At 34.8% G+C, this 19,121-nt stretch overlaps 1 pseudogene; it reads right to left on the bottom strand.

The window, feature by feature from the left end:
* Positions 1 to 14,142: 14,142 nt before the first annotated feature.
* On the bottom strand, positions 14,143 to 18,894 carry LOC123253586 (annotated as a pseudogene).
* Positions 18,895 to 19,121: the final 227 nt, after the last annotated feature.

Here is a 19,121-nt window from a genome sequence, read left to right as displayed (position 1 = left end):
GTGCTGCATCTTTTATGCTTGGGTAGCATTATACTTCAATTTAAGAAGTTAGCCATTTAACAATGTTCTAGGATCCACTTGTTTGGGTTGAAGCTTACAGATCACGTCACCATACAAGCTATTCAATCAGTCACTCAATAAGTATTTAGTAATCACTTATGTCCCAGGGTCTGAACTAATAATTGGGAATACTAAGAAAGTAGAAAAAAAAGTGTGGTCCCTGCCTACAGGAAGCTCACATTCTAATGGAAGAGAATATACAAACACTATGTGCCTATGAGAGGATACATATAAATGTGGTAAATGGGAGCTAGTTTCAAAGGGAAGACATTAGGCATTAGGACAGTGGTGGGGCAAGAAAAGCCTCTGACAGAAATAGGATTTCAGCTCGGCCTTGAAGGAGTCCATGGAAGCCAGGTAGTGAAAGGAGCCAATTCCAAAGAAGGAAGACCAGACAGTGAACATGTAAAGTAAGTATATGAATGGCTTGTGGGAAGAACCAAAAAGATGTCCATTAGCCGGATTTCAAAGTACAGAGAGATGAATAAAATGTAAGAATATTAGAAAGACAGAAAGGGATCAAATAGTAAGGAACTTTTAAAAGTCAATTATAAGATTTATCTTTGATCTTAGAACAAATAGGAAGCCACTGGATTTTACTGAGTATGAGAATAATATTGTTAGATATGCACTTTAGGAAGATCATTCTAGAATGTAAGTGGAAAAGGGAAGGAGAGAGCTAAGGCAAGAAAATATATCAGAAGACTATTATATGTCATGGAGGGAGTCCATAGTGGTGATTGTGGAAGAGTGAAGATGAGATGTATACCAGAGATGTTGTGAAGGAAGAAATGAAAGGCTATGGATACACATTGGATCTGTGATGTAAGTGAACATGAGGGGTGAAAGCTGACACATGTATTTGCAATCCAGCCTGAATAGGATAATAGTAGTAACCCCTAAGAGAAAGAGAGATATTCACAAGAGAGGAAAATATTTTTCCTTTTGTTTTCAACATATTGACTTTCAGATGTCTATGATATACCAACTATATGTATGTATACACATACATATGCAATAAGGAGTAGGTAAAATGAGACCAGAGTAATCTCTTCCTCCTTTCTATCAAGAAATAGAGAACTACTAGGATATAATATTTTGTGCACTGTCCAAAGCATTCACTGGATCATATGCTGCTATTAAAATACTTTTGGGGGAATTTCAGAGAGGGTTCACTTAGAGGAATGGTGGAGAAATCCATGTAGAAAGAAAAGTCATCAATGCATTTATTGAAATGAAAACATCTTCTATGGTTTAAATGTCAATGCATCAAAACAATCTCTGGTCTAATCAACATATTCCTTTAGTATAAATCATAATCAATCCATATTTTTTCATCTCATACAATTTTTGTGCTTATTCAATAGATTCTATGGAAATAGGCTCTATATATCCTAAGTTTCTATTCACCTTCCTAAAGGTATGCATCTTTAACTATGAACCATCTCATAATGACCGGATCACATCCATTTCCAAAATACATTTCCTTAATAAAATTGCTTACATAACTTCCGGTAAGTCATCTTTGGAGATGTACTATAACCAATTTGCTTCCATGACATAAGAATGTCAACCATAACATCAGAGATTAAGGTTACTTAAAATCACAATCATCCTGCAATTTTTAAATATTTAGCAAAGAAAATGTATATTTATTTTTAAAATAGGGAATTTAATGTTTATGGGGAAAAGTCTTACATATTCTTGACAGCTATTTATCTCTCTCTCTTAATTCCTTTCAACTGTAAAATTGGTTTGCCGGACATCTCTATAGTTTGTCTTGATATCATGATGTTGGAGATTTCTATACGCTTTCCTGACAAACATTTTTTGAAATAGAGGCAATAGACATTCTTCATTCACTTTGCATTTTTGGTTTGCATGAATAGTTCAAACTCTTAAGTAGTTACAGACCTCTTCCAGGAGGGTTTGCTACAGCCCAGGATTTAATGCAATCAGCACAATATCATCAGTAAATTCAAAGCTTCACCTGGAGGCATATTTTCTTTTCTTTTTCTTTTTTTTTAACTTTTATTAATATTCGTTTCTAACATGGTTACATGATTCATGCTCCTACTTTCCCCTTCATCCCCCTCACTACCTCCACCCATGGCCTACACACATCTCCACTGGTTTTATCATGTGTCATTGATCAAGAACTATTTCCAAATTGTTGATAGTTGTATGGATGTGGTAGTTTCAAGTCTACATCCCCAATCATGTCCACCTCGACCCATGCATTCAAACAGTTGTTTTTCTTATATGTTTCCTCTCCTGTAGTCCTTCCTCTGAATGTGGGTAGTGTTCTTTACCATAAATCCCTCAGAACTGTCCTGTGTCATTGCATTGCTGCTGGTACAGGAGCCCATTACATTCGATTTTACCATAGTATATCACTGTGTACAGTGTTCTTCTGGCTCTGCATCAGTTCCTGGAGGTCTTTCTAGTTCACCTGGAACTCCTCCAGTTTATTATTCCTTTGAGCGCAATAGTATTCCATCACCAGCATATACCACAGTTTGTTCAGCCATTCCCCAATTGAAGGGTATACCCTCCTTTTCTAGTTCTTTGCCACCACAAAAAGGGCAGCTATAAATATTTTCGTACAAGTCTGTTTATCTATGATCTCTTTGGGGTAAAAACCCAACAATGGTATGGCTGGATCAAAGGGCCGCCATTCTTTTATAGCCCTTTGAGCATAGTTCCAAATTGCCAGCCAGAATGGTTGGATCAGTTCACAACTCCACCAGCAATGCATCAATGTCCCAACTTTGCTACATCACATCCAGCATTCATTACTCTCCCCTTCTTTCATTTTAGCCAATCTGCTAGGTGTGAGGTGATACATCAGAATTATTTTGATTTGCATTACTCTAATTTTTAGAGATTTAGAACACTTTCTCATGTGCTTATTGATACTTTTGATTTCGTTACCTGAAAATTGCCTATTCATGTCTCTTGCCCATTTATCAATTGGGGAATGGCTTGATTTTTTATAAAATTGATTTAACTTATTATATATTTCAGTAATTAGACCCCTGTCAGAGTTTTTCATTATAAAGATTTTTTCCCAATTTGTTGTTTCCCTTCTGATTTTGACTACATTGTTTTTGTTTGTATAAAAGCTTTTTAGCTTGATATAATCAAAACCATTTCATTTACATTTTGTAATTTTCTCTAACTCTTGCTTGGTTTTAAAATCTTTCCTTTCTCAGAGATCTGACAAGTATACTATTCTATGTTCACTTAACTTATTTATAGTTTCCCTCTTTATATTCAAATCATTCACACATTCTGAATTTATCTTGGTGTAGGGTGTGAGATGTTGATCTAGACCTAATCTGTCCCATATTGTTTTCCAAATTTCCCAGCAGTTTTTGTCAAATAGTGGATTCATGTCCCAAAAGTTGGGCTCTTTGTGTTTATCAAACACTGTCTTGCTAATGTCATTTACCCCAAGTCTATTCCACTGATCCTCCCTTTTGTCTCTTAGCCAGTACCATATTGTTTTGATGACTGCTGCTTTATAGTATACTTTGATATCTGGGACTTCTAGGCCCCCTTCCTTCACATTTTTTTCATTATTTCCCTTGATATTCTTGATATTTTGTTATTCCAAATGAAATTTGTTATAGTTTTTTTCTAATTCAGTAAAGAATTTTTTTGGTAGTTTGATAGGTATGTCGCTAAGTAGGTAAATTAATTTGGGTAGAATGGTCATTTTTATTATGTTAGCTCGTCCTACCCATGAGCAATCAATGGCTTTCCAATTGTTTAGATCCAGTTTTATTTGTTTGGAAAGTGTTTTGTAGTTGTTTTCATACAATTGCTGTGTTTGTTGTGGTAGATAGATTCCTAAGTATTTTATATTGTATACGGTGATTTTAAATGGTATTTCTCTTTCTACCTCTTGCTGCTCTAATGTGTTGGAGATGTATAGAAATACTGATGATTTATGTGCATTTATTTTGTATCCTGCAACTTTGCTAAAGTTGTTGGTTTTTTCTACAAGCTTCTTAGTGATTCTCTAGGATTTTTTAATTATACCATCATATCATCTGCAAAGAGAGATAGCTTAGTCTCCTCATTGCCTATTTTGATACCTTCAATTTCTTTTTCTTCTCTAATTGCAACTGCTAGTGTTTCTAGTACTATGTTGAATAATAGAGGTGATAATGGGCACCCTTGTTTTACTCCTGATCTCATTGGGAAGCCTTCTAATTTATCCCCATTGCATATGATGTTTGTTGATGGTTTTAGGTATATACTGTTTATTATTTTTAGGAAAGGTCCTTCTATTCCTATACTTTTCAGTGTTTTCAATAGGAATGGATGCTGTATTTTGTCAAAGGCTTTTTCCGCATCTATTGAGATAATCATGTGATTTTTGTTTGTTAGACTGTTGATATGGTCAATTATGTGATGGTTTTCCTAATGTTGAACCATCCTTGCATTCCTGGTATAAATCCCACCTGATCATGGTGGATGATCTTCTCAATTACTTACTGGAGTCTCTTTGCAAGTATTCTATTTATGATTTTTGCATCTATGTTCATTAGGGAGATTGGTCTACAGTTTTCTTTCTCTGTTTTTGGTCTACCTGGCCTTGGCATCAGTACCATATTTGTGTCATAAAAGGAATTTGGTAGGACTCCTTCTTTGCTTATCATATCAAACAATTTGTATAGTATTGGGATTTGTTGCTCTTTGAATGTCTGATAGAATTCACTTGTGAATCCATCAGGTCCTGGTGATTTTTTCTTGGGGAGTTCTTTGATGGCTTATTCAATTTCTTTTTCTGATATGGGATTATTTAGGTATTCTATTTCTTCTGCTGTTAATTTAGGCAGTTTATATTTTTGTAAATATTCATCCATATCTCCTAAATTGTTATATTTATTGCCATATAATTGGGCAAAATAGTTTTTAATGATTGCCTTAATTTCCCCTTCATTAGAGATGAGGTCTCCCTTTTCATCTTTGATACTGTCAATTTGGTTTTCCTCTTTCCTTTTTTTATTAGATTGACCAGTACTTTGTCTATTTTATCTGTTTTTTTCCAAAATACCAGCTTCTAGTCTTATTTACTGATTCAATAGTTCTTTTACTTTAAATTTTATTAATTTCTCCCTTGATTTTTAGTATTTCTAATTTAGTTTTCATCTGGGGATTTTTAATTTGCTCGCTTACTAATTTTTTGAGTTGCATGCCCAATTCATTAATCTCTGCCCTCCTTAATTTGTTAATATATGCACTCAAGGATATAAATTTCCCCCGGGTACTGCCTTGGCTGCATCCCACAGAGTTTGGTAGGATGTCTCATCATTGTCATTCTCTTTGATGAAATTGTTGATAGTTTCTATGATTTCTTCTTTGACAAATTGGTTTTGGAGAATCATATTATTTAATTTCCAATTAGTTTTTGATTTGCCTGTCCAGGTGCCCTTACTAATTATTATTTTTATTGCATTATGATCTGAGAAGGTTACATTTATTATTTCTGCTATTTTGCATTTGTTTGCAATGTTTCTATTACCTATTACATGGTCAATCTTTGTGAATGTACCATGTGCAGCTGAAAAGAAGGTGTATTGCTTTTTGTCCCTATTTATTTTTCTCCACATATCAATTAAATCTAATTTTTCTAGGACTTCATTCACCTCTCTTACCTCTTTCTTATTTATTATTTGGTTTGATTTATCTAGATCTGAAAGAGGAATATTTAGATCTCCCACTATTATGGTTTTACTATCTATTTCCTTCTTGAGCTCTGCCAATTTCTCCTTTATGAATCTGGATGCTATACCACTTGGTGCATACATATTGAGCAGTGTTATCTCCTCATTGTTTATACTGCCTTTAATCAGGATGTAATGACCTTCCCTGTCTTTTTAAATCATATCTATTTTTACTTTGGCTTTGTCAGAAATCACAATTGCCACTCCTGCCTTCTTTTTCTCATTTGATGCCCAAAAGATTTTGCTCAAGCCCTTAATCTTAAACTTGTGTATGTCCACCTGCCTCATATGTGTTTCTTGTAGTCAACATATGGTAGGATTTTGGTTTCTGATCCACGCTGCTATTTGCTTCCGTTTTATGAGCAAGTTCATCCCATTCACATTCAGAGTTATAATTATCAGTTGTGCATTTGCTGACATTTTTTATCCTCCCCTATTGCTACCCCTTCTTCTTAAACTATTTCTTTTTAAACCAGTGGTTTGCTTTAAGCCTGTATCCCTTTTCCCCTCCCTTGATTAACTTCCCTTTCCACCCCCTCCCTTATTATTCCCCTCTTTTTATTTTTAAAGGCCTAATGAATTCCCTTCCCCTTCTTCTCCCCTCCCTTTTTTGACCTCCCCACTCCCTTGTTCCCCTTGGATTATCCCTTCTGACTTTCTCAGTATGGTTAGATAGTTTTATATCCCAGTGGATAATATAGCTACTCTTCCCTCTCCGGGTTAATTACACTGAGAGTAAGGTTTATATATTACCTCTTAATGCTCTCTTCCTCTCCTTCTTATAATAGTATTTGTCCCCTCTCCTTCCCATGCCCTCTTTGTGTGTAATAGAATATCCTAATTTTCTTATTCTCTCAAGTTTCTCTTTGTGTCCCCTGCTATTTACCCCCCTCTTTCCCACCCCCATATCATCTTAGACCATTTAGTATTCCACCCTCTCCCTATGAATTATTCTTCTGATTACTATAATAGTGAATAGTATAATAGTGAATAGAGTTCACTACAGAGAATTATACATAGCATTTCTCCACATAGGAATACAGATAATTAGATCTTACTGAGGCCCTTAAAAAGGCAAATTTAAAAATATGAGTTTTCTTTCTTTCTTTCCCCTCTGTTTCTTACTTACCTTTTCATGTTTCTCTTGATTTTTGTGGTTGGATATCAAACTTTCCTTTTAGCCCTGGTCTTTTCTGTGCAAATACTTGGAAATCTTCAATTTTGTTGAATGCCCATACTTTCCCTGGAAGGATATAGTCAATTTTGATGGGTAGTTGTTCCGTGGTTGAAGGCCCAGCTCTCTTCCCTTTCTGAATATCATATTCCAAACCTTGCGGTCTTTTAGCATGGAGGCTGCCAGATCCTGTGTGATCCTGATTAGTGCTCCTTGATATTTGAATTGTCTCTTTCTGGCTTCTTGTAAGATTTTTTCTTTTATTGGAAGGTCTTGAATTTGGCTATTATATTCCTGGGCATTGTCTTTTCTGGGTCTAGTATAGAGGGTGATCTATGGATCCTTTCAATGACTATGTTGCCCTCTTGTTGTAGAACTTCAGGGCAATTTTGCTGAATAATTTCTTTTAGTATGGAGTCCAAATTTCTATTAATTTCTGCTTTTTAAGGGAGACCAAATTGTCTCTTCTCGACCTGTTTTCTTAGTCTGTCACTTTCTCATTGAGATATTTCATGTTTCCTTCTATTTTTTCAGTCTTTTGACTGTGTTTATTTGTTCTTGCTGTCTTGAGAGATCATTACCTTCTAATTGCTCAATTCTAGCCTTTAGGGACTGGTTTTCCTTTTCAATCTGGTCATTTCTGGTATTCAATTTGCTTATCAGTTCATTTGATTTCTGAGCCTCACTTTCCAATTGCAAATTTCTGCCTTTCAAACTGTTATTATCTTGCCTGATTTCCTTTTGAGCTATTTCCCATTTTTCTAGCCAAATCTTTTCCAACTTTCTCATCTTCTCAGATTTGAACTCTTCAAGAGCTTGTGACCAGTTTTCATTATTTTGGGAGGGTTCGGATGTGATTGCTTGTTTGATCTCCTCTTCTGTTTGCTCAGTTGTCTGGATTTTCTCTGTGTAAAAGTTGTCGAGTGTTAAAGATTTCTTCTTCTTGTTGTTAATCTTTCTCTTCTGGGCTTCCTGATTCTGGGTTGCCATTGTTAGCCCAGCCCCTTCTCAGCTTTATCCTCTCCCTCAGGGTCTATCTGTGCTCTTTAGGCTCCTGAGTTCTCAGGTCTGGTTATTCTCAAGGTCAAGCCCTTTGGTGGACCCCCTTGCTTGATCCTCTGCTGGAGGTTCCTTTACAAGTCTCAGGGGGCTGCTTCCACAGTTGTATACCTGTCTGCACTAGTTCCCCCACTCAGGATTTCAGAGCCTTCCCTTGAGCCTGTGTCCTCCTCCACCCGTGCCTGCGTTCTGTGTCCTCGCTCAAAGTCCATGTGCTTTCTTTAGCCTTTTGGGGTCCTAAGTCTTGCTGCTCTCAGGAACAGGCCCTGGAGCTGCCAATGACTCACTCAATGGGTGCCCCAAACTTGCTCTATTTCTTTTGAGCTGGCTTTGGCACTGTAGGTGGTGTGTGGGGGTAGGAGTTTGCTTAGCCCGTGATTTAGTGAGAGCTGTTTCACCCTTTTATAGCATGGAAATGCCCTGATTCCGTGTACCTTCCATGCTGTGCCCTGTTGTGGGGTCCCTCCGTTCATCTGGATTTGTTTTTATGTCCCCTTGAGGAGTCCTGTATGTTTTGGTTAGGAGTGGTTAAGCGCTGCTTTTTACTCTGCTGCCATCTTAATCTGGAACTCCTTTTTTCTCTGGAGGCACATTTTCAATGGTAAACAACTTATTAATATTATTACATGGCAGAAAGTCTTAGAATGCTGCTGCTTTAGAATAAATGAAAAAAATGAATTAATTAATTAAAATTATTTTCTAGACACACTTTCATATCAATGTCAATGTCAAACACTTTGCTAAGCAATGGTGATACAAATATAAAAACAGACTTTTATCTCAGGCATATTAGATTTAATGGGGGAAATATGCATAGGCAACTGGTAGCCTAGGAGGGGAACTGCTTGGAAAAGTTATAGAAAAAGTGAGTGGGCTACAGGATATTAACTTAATATAACTTGTTCAGAAACAATAAGAAAATTTATTTTATCATGGTTCATGTTTTCACAGATAAATGTAAGCAGGGATAGTAAAAGAGTTGGAGAGAATATAAAAGAGATGACTAGAAAGTGAAGAGTAATTTGAAGGTTGGTAACTAAGACTTTTGTAAATAAAGGTAGTCATCTATCTGGACAGCAGACCCCTAGAAGGGAAGTTTCTCTAAGGAACAAAAGCAATTATTGAGCCTATGATAACACAAAGATCAAATCTGGTAGGAGGAACAACCTTACCCATTCAGATGACATTGATTGGAAGTGGCTGGGAAGAACTAAAGAGGAGTATTATGAAGAGAGAAATTGAGAGGCACATGATGAGTATAAGTAGGCTGCAAAACATAATCAGTGAGGAATTCCTAAGAAGAGTAGTGATAAATCATATCATCAAGACACTGAGTGACAGAAAAAGAAGATGATTTGGTGTTTCAGCAATAGCATAGAAATATCCAGAATTCTCTTGAAATAATGGGAGAGTGGTAGGGAGGCCTCTAAAATGTTGAGAAAACCATTAATGGCAAATTTTGGGAGAATTTACCCATGAATCTGAGAGGATGGGTAGGCAAGAAGGGTAGTCATGGCCTGGTTGCAAACTGCATCATTGTGTTGGAACTCACAAATTATTGAGATCACAAATCTATTTGAATATTATATATGTATCATATATACACAAATACATATATACATAAAATATTAAATGACTAATTTAATATTTTATACACAAATACATATATATATACACAAATACATATATACACAAAATATTAAATTATTAAATATGTGCATATACGATGTGCCTGTGTGTTTATATATACCTACATATCACATGTGGGATGTATCTGCATGCATACATTATTATTGCATATTATTAGTAATTATTATATTTTAACATAAAGTTTGCTTTGTAAGCTTTATTTTCTTTATTTTCTTTGTTGAAAATATTCTGAGAACCAATAAAATTCACTAAACTGCCAATGTTCCATGACAAAAAATGTTAAGCACCTGTACAATTACCCATAAAATCCAATCGGCATAGTATCACCTAGAGAAAAGGTTAGGTACCTGGCAACCCAAAAGGTGTTGCTATCTACAGTGAATCCTTCTTTTTGTGACCCTGCTCAGGATATTCTCTATAACAGCTAACATCACTTTTGTTAAGCACAGGGATTTCTATATTATTCTTTGTTTGACATGAATGGAGATTCCTATTTGCAAGTGCAATTATAAAAATTAAATCTTGCATAATTTTGACATATGATATGAAAGAATCCTTGTCAGAAGAGAGTCTTTTCCACTTAATTTTGTCTTACTGAAGCAAATGCTTATTTATATACTCAATAGTAAATGTAGTAAGGGCTTATGTTTTCTTTGTGTCTATAAATAATTACATTGTTAAATGTGTTCTGATTTGTAATATGATTTACAAAAGATTTCTTCTTTTCATCTCAGTAAAAATAACTTCAATCATATCATGTGTAAATTCTTATAAAAAATCCATAGGAATGAGAAAGTAGATATGAGGGTTGATAGTTATATACTATTTAGATAGTTACTGGGAGGCATTATGGAGGTATACATATTGGATTTAGAAAAATCCAGCTTCAAATAGTGCCTCAGTTTGCTTACCACAAAGAGCACAGCTATAAATATTTTTGTACAAGTCTTTTTCCCAATGATCTCTTTGGGGTATAAACCCAGCAGTGAGTAGTATGCCTAGATCAAAGGGGAAACAGTCTTTTATAGCCCTTTGAGCATAGTTCCAAATCGCCAACCAGAATGGTTGAATCAATTCACAACTCCACCAGCAATGCATTAATGTCCCCATTTTGCCACATCCTCTCCAACGTTCACCACTTTTTTTTCCCTTTAATGTTAGCTAATCTACTAGGTGTGAGGTGGTACCTCAGAATTGTTTTGATTTGCATTTCTCTAATTATAAGAAATTAAGAACACTTTTTCATGATTTTGTTGATAGTTTTGATTTCTTTATCTGAAAATTGTCTATTCATGTTTTATCAATTGGGAAATGGCTTGATTTATTTTTTGTACAATTGATTTGGCTCCTTATATATTTGAGTAATTTGACTTTTGTCAGAGGTTTTTGTTAGAAAGATTTTTTTCCCCAATTTGTTGCTTCCTTTATAATTTTGGCTGCATTGGTTTTGTTGTACAAAAAACTTTTTAATTTAATGAAATCAAAATTATTTATTTTACATTTTGCGATTTTTTCTAACTCTTGCTTGGTTTTAAAATCCTTCCTCTCCCAAATATCTGATAAGTATACTATTCTGTGCTCACCTAATTTAGTTATAGTTTCCTTCTTTATATTCAAGTCATTCACCCATTCTGAATTTATCCTGGTATAGGGTGTGAGATGTTGATATAACCCCAATCTCTCCCATACTGTTTTCCAATTTTCCCAGCAGTTTTTGTCAAATAGTGGGTTTTTGTCCCAAAAGCTGTGCTCTTTGGGTTCATCATATACTGTCTTGCTGAGGTCACTTACCTCAAGTCTATTCCATTGATCTTCCCTTCTGTCTCTTAGCCAGTACCATATTGTTTTGATGACCACTGCTTTATAGTACAGTTTAAGATCTGGTACTGTTAGGCCACCTTCCTTACCATTTATTATACATATATAATAACAAAATATGTAACCTAGCAATAATTCATACATATGATTATTTATTATAAATTATAATTAAAATTATAATAAATATACTTATCCAAATTCTCATATTACCTATGTCCAAAAATCTTTGTCTCATTCTTTATTTTCCTCTCCCTCCTATTCCTTCTCTTCTCTTTCATCTTTTCCCCTCCCCATAAAGGCAGGTAATATTGACATGATAAATTTCATCAATGCTTTTCCTTTCCCTGTAAATAACCCTATTGTCAGTGGAGGAAAAGGAAGATCAAAGATATTTTCAAGAAATGCTTTAATCCTTTACATTCAAAAGTATGGTGGCAAGTTCTACTAACATCTAAATGATACAAGTAAAATAGCAAGAGAAATCAAAATACTAGTCAGCACTTGATAAGTTTAAGCTTCATCTTGCTGACTTTGTTAATTTGAAAGTTTTATGTTTATATGGAATAAAATAAAGAGATATTTGTAAGCATCTATTATGTTTTAAGATCTAGAGATGAAGATTCAAATAAGATAGTCCTGTCCCTAAGGAAGTTTCAATACCAAAAGAGAAAGACAACATATAGGACAGTTGTTGTCAGGGAAGGGACTTTTTGCCTAGAAAAAGATCTTGAGTGAAGTCAGGGTCATATATTCTTACACTTTTCCCATTATCAATGTTATTACTGATTTGATAAACCTGCAGTGCAAGAGAAAGTATAATATGGGTACATGTGCAACAATAGGACAAATGGTAGCTATCATATTAACAAACCCTAGTTTCCTGGTGAAAGACTTACATGGGATATAAAGGTTGGTCCTAGGCCAATTAAATATGGTAAGTCATCTTTATTAGCCTGCTAATCTGAAAAGACCATTTGAAAAAAGAGGTTTTCCACATACCATTCTTGAAATTGATAAAGATTTTTCTATTATGTGACTAAAAAGATGTGGTCCTATTGCAAGACTATCCAAGAAGTCTTCCTCTTTCTTTCATATATTTTCAAAGAATTCTACCTTACTATCTATATTAAAAATTCAGATGTGCGTTAGCCCAAAAGTCTTATTAAGCTTTAGTAATTTTTAGAAATATGAATACAAAACAAAATAAATAAAAATAAATATCAGAATCTACTATGTACAGTCATGCTAACAAAATTGAAGACTAAAAAAGAACAAAGGTGTTTCTTCGACAACATTGCAAAACTAACAAAAGGAAAAATAAGGATCTGAAATAATCCAAACCCAGAAAATAAAATAGAACTGGTTCTAAAAGAATGATCAAAGAAAAATATTGGAATCTGATGAATTCACAAAATAGTTATTTCAAACTTTAAGGAACAATTAGTACTAATATTAGTCAAATGGTTATTAAAAATTGAGAAAACATGTTCATTTTATGAGACTAATACATTCCTATCACCTAAACTTGGGAAGAATAAAGCCTAAGATAATGAATATCATTAATGGATACTGATTCAAAAATTATAAATAAAATCTTGTCATGCTACAGTGATTATATGAAGTGTGCAAGAATGATTAAACATTAGGAAAGCAATCAGCATAATTAATCATATAAAAATAAATACCTTAAACTACATAATCATATTAAAAATATGGAATAAAGTCTTTGAGAAAGTACCTTTAAAAAAAAAACCTTAGCTTCCATCTTGGAGTCAATACTGTGTATTGGCTCCAAGGCAGAAGAGTGGTAAAGGTAGGCAATGGGGGTCAAGTGACTTGCCCAGGGTCACATGGCTGGGAAGTGTCTGAGGTCAGATTTGAACCTAGGACCTCAGGTCTCTAGGCCTGGTTCTCAATACACTGAGCTACCCAGCTGCCCCTGGATACCATTTATTTTTGCTAAAATCCCTAGAAAGAATAAGCATAGAGGGTCTTTTCATAATGTCACAAAAATATATTTATCTAAAACCAAAAGCAAGTATCATATGCAAGAATCTTCATATATTCGAACCTTTCTATTAAATATAAGAGTAAAACAAGGACCACTCTTCCCCACTAGTGATAGTACTAGAAATGCTAGCAACAAAAATATGTAAAAGAATAAAAATTAAAAGCATCAAGATAAATAAAGAAGAGATAAAATCTATTCCAATTGACAATGGTTTATTATGTAAGTGATGGTCTACTTAGAAAATCCTAGTGACTCAGTAAAGATACATCCAGGAATAATTAGTAGCTTAGTAAACTTGTAGGCTTAACAACAAAACTATAAAAATCAACTTACTCCACAACTAAAATATAAATCCATTGACCTTAAAGTTTTCCCAAATGAAAATAAGATGATTTGAGATATTCAAGGTGAAAATAGCCTTTCAAAATCATCATTGCTAATATCCATTGTAATAAGTTTCTGAAACTACTGAAAGTTTAATCACCAAAGAAAGCTTTGGATATTGTCACAATTTTGGCAAAACTATTACCTAGGCAAAGTTGGGGGAGGAGGTCTCCTAGCTCCCCATAGGGAGAGTCCTGGGACAAGGCAGGAGTGAAGGAGGAGTCAGTGAATGGCATTGCTTAGGTAGATTACCTCCATGTCCTCACCATTGTTATCATTGCTGCACAGTTCCTGCACCAAAGCTTGCATGTGGTAGCCCTGCTTCCATTTTGATACCCAGCTTCTGATCTCTGTCATCAATTAGTGCAGCCTCTTCTTGAACTTAGCAGCCAGTGTGAAGAATGAGTAGAGGATGGACACACCTTGGGACAGTGTTGTGATCTCCAGCTTGTGTTCTGATTTGAAGTACTCAAAGAATTGCTTGAGGGTCATTTCACCTCCAAGGTAGAGTCCCTTGACCTCAAAGCCATCCCAAAGTGTTCACTCATCTACTCATAGTCATAATACTTGTGATGGGGTGGTAAGATGAGCTCTGGGAAGTCAAAGAACAGCAGGGCAAGATTAAGAAATCCATTCTTGTAAGCCTCAAGCCACTGGTGACCCTGTACCCACTTGTACAGTTCCAGGCACCTGAGGCCAACCACAGTACCAGTGGTTGTGGAAATGGCCAGGATAATTTTCCTTGTGGTCAGCTTGCTCTTCTTCCTATCAGCAGGGACAACATTTTAGTTTTTAGCCTGAACGTTGGAGTCTGCCATGATGAAATCACTGTGGAAGTTATTGCCATCATAGTTCTCAAAATTGTTGAGGTACATCTTGAATCCAGACAGCGTCTCTGGACTGCGTAGTATTGCCTTTCACCAATAGAGGAGTTGTCACTCTGTACATCTTGGTCAGAGACATTGATCTTGAAGTAAAACTTAGGGATAAATTCTGTAATGTGCACAGTCTGAAGAAATATAGCCACAGCTGCCCTATCCAGAGGGTCCACCAGCCCATACATCTGGACAAACTGGTTGGCAGCTACCATGAAGAAATCAAGTTACAAGGGATTGTGAACATCAAAAGTGAGGTTGTGAGGGCATCACTTCGGTCCAGACCAGAAGGAGGAACCAGAGCTGGTCAGCTGTTCCAGAGGGAAGTTATACAACAGTTGATGGATATTGTTGGCAAACGGGACATGACAGTGGAGGCAAGCCTAGACCATGCTAGACCATGCAGTCAGCCCAGCTATGGAGGCACTAAAATAGCATAAGTCAACAAGATAATAATATATCCGTTCAGTTGTACTGATTTTATAACTAAGTCTCTCTTTCCATTATCTTGTTAAGAGCACATCCAAACACAAGAGATCATTTTTGTCTTTGGATCGGGTCTCAGTATTTAACTCCTTTTAAATGTAATTTATGAGGCTCTATTGTAGGATTTGTTCTGTCTTCTAAATATTCTAGTCAAACAGAAAGCTGACATTAAGACATAAGTTGACACTGAAGAAAAGTAAGAAAAATATATACTCAATGTTCAGTAGGTAAAAAAAAATTAACTAAAGGCTTTGTACTAACCCAGTTTTCCTGGAACCACTTTATTATGAGTATCAATTAATCAAGGGCTATTTGCTGATTGCCCAGCATGATGTAAGCTTTAATTTAGCAAAGACAAACTAGTTAAATGTGGGAGCATTTGTGCTATTTTAAGTTGCTTTTCTCATTCCTCTCTTTTTTCCCATTCTAATAATGGTCCTCATGAGAGGCTTACAAAGATAAACAAGTCAAGAATACTTATAAGCTTTTCTAAAGTGCCTAGAAAGCAGAATGTTTTTAAGAAGGAAAATGTGTAAGAAGTGAGATCAAGGCAATGTATTTGGCATCTTAAGGTATTAGATAAAGGAACTAGAAAGATAAGGTAGGTTGTGTCTCTTGGATTTTTGTTATTATTTGTTGTTTTTTTGTTGATTTTTCAAAGAGGAAAAATGATATCACAGGGTGATGACTTGATTTGTGCATGAATTGGACTTATGTGAGCCATAATCTTCACCCTCATTCTCTCCTTCAGCCATCAAAATCCAAAAGCAAGACAAAAATTAGGATGACTGATGGTGGCTTGGGATGTACTAGATGACCTTGGCATCTTCCATGCTCTAAACATTCAACTGAACCTGCTTCAGCTGTCTTCAGGGCCTTTGGAATGAATTATTCACATTCACCCATTCCACCAAGGGGAGTCTTTTCATGTTCAAGGTAGACACTCCTATAGCTTAACAGGTTTGAGGGTCATCAATTTCCCTCAAACTGGTTTGGCCTGCCTTTTGAGATGATTTATCAGGATTTTTCCACTGTGCATGCTATCTCTCAGAGCTAAAGGTGACAGTTGGATGAGCAGCCCTGAAAAGGTGTTGGCTAGTGCTCACACCAGAGGTTCTACTAATCTTTAAACACCCCTATATTGACAGTAAGGGTCAATTGCATAAATAATTACTTCATTTCTTTGTTCTATGCTACCAAACCTATAGTTGTTGGGTTAATGGTCTCTCCATTATTATAATTGCCTGAAAAAGTTAATCAGTGATGAAAACTGCCTACCTGTAACAAAAGACCCAATGTATTCGAAATATTGAAGGCAAATACAATTAGATTTTACCAAAGTACAACAGATTCCAAATTGAAAGCATTTTACATCACTTTTTTTGTTCAATTCTGAATTTCTTATTCTAGAACAATTATGGTTCCTTATAGCAGCTCCATGATATGAATTTGAACTTCAGTGAATTGAACATAATCTATGAAACAACAAAATTATGTAATCTCATGCTATTTTAAAAAATCACATGAGAGGGGGCACCTAGGTAGCTCAGTGGATTGAGAGCCAGGCCTAGAGACAGGAGGTCCTAAGTTCAAAACTGGCCTCAGACACTTTCCAGCCGTGTGACCCTGGGCAAGTCACTTTGACCCCCATTGCTTACCCTTGCCACTCTTCTGCCTTGGAGCCAATACACAGTATTGACTCCAAGATGGAAGGTAAGGGCTTTAAAAAATATATAAAAAAATCACATGAGGAAAACCTCACTTTCTTAAGGACTACATGATAATGTTCATCATTTTATTTAACTTCCATTGACACCCCCCTTAAAAAATAAATTAGAAAAAAAATATGCCTTCCACGTGTACCAGAAAGCAGAGATCACTAAACTACATGAATGAAACTTGGTTTATTCTAGTCATCTATTTTAAATTAATCAAGGGCACTAAGTTTGCAATTACTGATTTCATGTCAGAAATGCTTTGAAAGATCTATGTTGTGGCTTGATAATATAATCTCCCTTGTACAAAACTGAAGAACTACAGTTGTAATTTGTATTTTAGAAATTCAGAGGATGTGTAAAAAATATTAACTTAAGTGGATTTGGATGGTGTCTTTCTGTATGAACACTAAAAACATAAAAGTGTAGTTTTAATTTTACCAGATTAAAACTGTGTAACCAATCTATCTTTTGGGGGGAGAGAGGAGGTATGAAACTTTCATGGAAAGTAAACATATTTATACATGTGGAATCATTGTGGTGACTATCTTTCCAACAAAAAGAATATCTTTCTTTAAAAGTATTCAAAGAAATTTTCATTCCTATTAACATTGAATGTAACATTAAATATGTATCACTTTAAGTATTAGAAGATATTGTGTCCTGACTTCACACATTATGATCTTTATGGATTTTCTATTCATCATCAAAATCTACTTTATTTTTTTAAGTTCTTTCTCTCTTATTCTGCCTTCATTGAATCAGTCACAGGTAAAGCAGTAATGCCAGTGGGTTTGTCCTATTTTTTTAATACCAGGGAAAACTGGCTCCGTCTGTCATTATGTTAACTTTCTCTTAACAAATAGCTCCAGTGTTAATTACCACATTTCAGTTTATATGAAAACCAGCAGATGTAGAACACTGAACAACTTATTTATGAAATGCTATTTTCTATAAATATTGAAATTTGTTAGTGAGACTAGTCATTAAATTTAAAAATGGTTATTATGTTTTCTTTAGTATTTCATTAAACACTGTGCATTCCTATAGAGCAAATAATTTATTGCTTATGTTAAATAAAGCTTTTAAAATTATTTAATTCTGGAGGATAAGTGGTAGGATATAGGGATTATCTTTTATAATTCATAGCCTGAAACATAAGTGGGGAGGCAATTTGGGCTTTTACTCAAGGTACCAAACTTAGATTGTATTGCCAGACTTTAGAGTCTTTCAAAAATTTAAAAACCATAAAACCCAATTCCTATTTAGCATGGAAATTTAGAAATCTAGAAGAAGTGGCTATCTTTTAGGCTGAGATGATCTCCCTTTCTCTACCTCTTCTTTTCACCTTCTTACATAATGAAACCTACCAAAGACTTTGTGACAGTGTCTCAGAGTTTCTACCTCCCAATTTACAATGCCCAAAGAGAACATAATCCATATTATAATCTCCAAAGGAGATTTGTGGTGCAAATTCTTGAGCCACAGAAAATACAACATATGCTATATATAAATTATATTTCAAGCATGATAAATGACATGTGCTTGTATAATAAAGAGATATCATAATCATATATATGTATATCATTTGTTATATGTAGTTAGTATAAAACAGGTAATGAATGATATATGAACACAATATATATGAAGAGTTATTGAAATTACGAGTCTATTTGTTTTTATATGTATGCATTATCTATGCATGTTCGTATAAATAAATCCAAATCAACATCTATATCTCTTTTTTATGATATAGAGATTATTCATATACATGTGCTGTATATAATCCTATAACTTGAAAGGATAGCAAGATACCCTGCAAAGAATTTTAGAGTTAGATGGTAGAGATTCTAATGCTGCCTCCGTGACTTATTGTTTGACCCTGGGAAGGTCATTTTACCTTTGCAAATCTTAAATTCGTCATCTTTAAAAATAAGAGTATGGCACTACACAGTCCCTAAAAAGTCTCTTTTAGCTCTAATTGTATCATCTTATGAAAGAAGAAATATACTAGCAAATTAATGATATAAATAAATATAAAAATGGGAATGAATAAATGAGGAAGAATATTATTATTATTAAAGCACAACATTGTGGGATTTAGAGCTTGAAGGGAATTTAAAAATTATTTCCATCCGTTCATTCTTGGAG

This window comes from Gracilinanus agilis, chromosome 1 (genome assembly GCF_016433145.1).
Source record: "Gracilinanus agilis isolate LMUSP501 chromosome 1, AgileGrace, whole genome shotgun sequence".
Taxonomy (NCBI): domain Eukaryota; kingdom Metazoa; phylum Chordata; class Mammalia; order Didelphimorphia; family Didelphidae; genus Gracilinanus; species Gracilinanus agilis.
Note: the sequence above shows the minus strand (reverse complement) of the source record. Positions and strands in the feature narration are given on the sequence as shown.